We start from the raw sequence: 483 nt of genomic DNA on the forward strand, positions 1-483 counted from the left end.
TGCGCTGGGTTTGGGTGCTTTCTGAGATGGGGCCAGCAGGTACCTTTCTGGCATCAGGTGTGTGAGCCCTGCTGATTTAGAAAAAGGCTTGAGAGTGATATGGTGCCGGGGAAAACACACATGTTTCAATACCTGTTTGTGGGTTTATCAGTCCCTTCCAGGAAGCTGGCTCTTCGATTGGGAGACACACAGCCCTCGTGGTTGGGGGGCTCTTGGGTATCTTGGGGTAACCAGTTGTGCTAGAAGCTCCTGGCTTATCTTTGCCTCATACCTGGTTTTTGTCCAGGCAGGGTTAAAAGTAAGCAAGTAAAAGCCAGGAAGAAAAGCTCATTTGCTTCTCTTCAGGCCCCTGGTGCAACCTGATGGCACCAAGAAGCCAAGATGTGGCTCCCAAGCCTTGACTCTTCCTGTCCTCAGTCTTCTCTGCACAGAGCGACCGGAGTCCTCTGCGACTGTGCTTTCTCCAAGCAAGACTGTGGCTTG

Source organism: Heterocephalus glaber, unplaced genomic scaffold, assembly GCF_053883595.1.
Source record: "Heterocephalus glaber isolate CG9 unplaced genomic scaffold, H.glaber_assembly_v1.0 deba00001531, whole genome shotgun sequence".
In the NCBI taxonomy this organism is placed as follows: Eukaryota; Metazoa; Chordata; class Mammalia; order Rodentia; family Bathyergidae; genus Heterocephalus; species Heterocephalus glaber.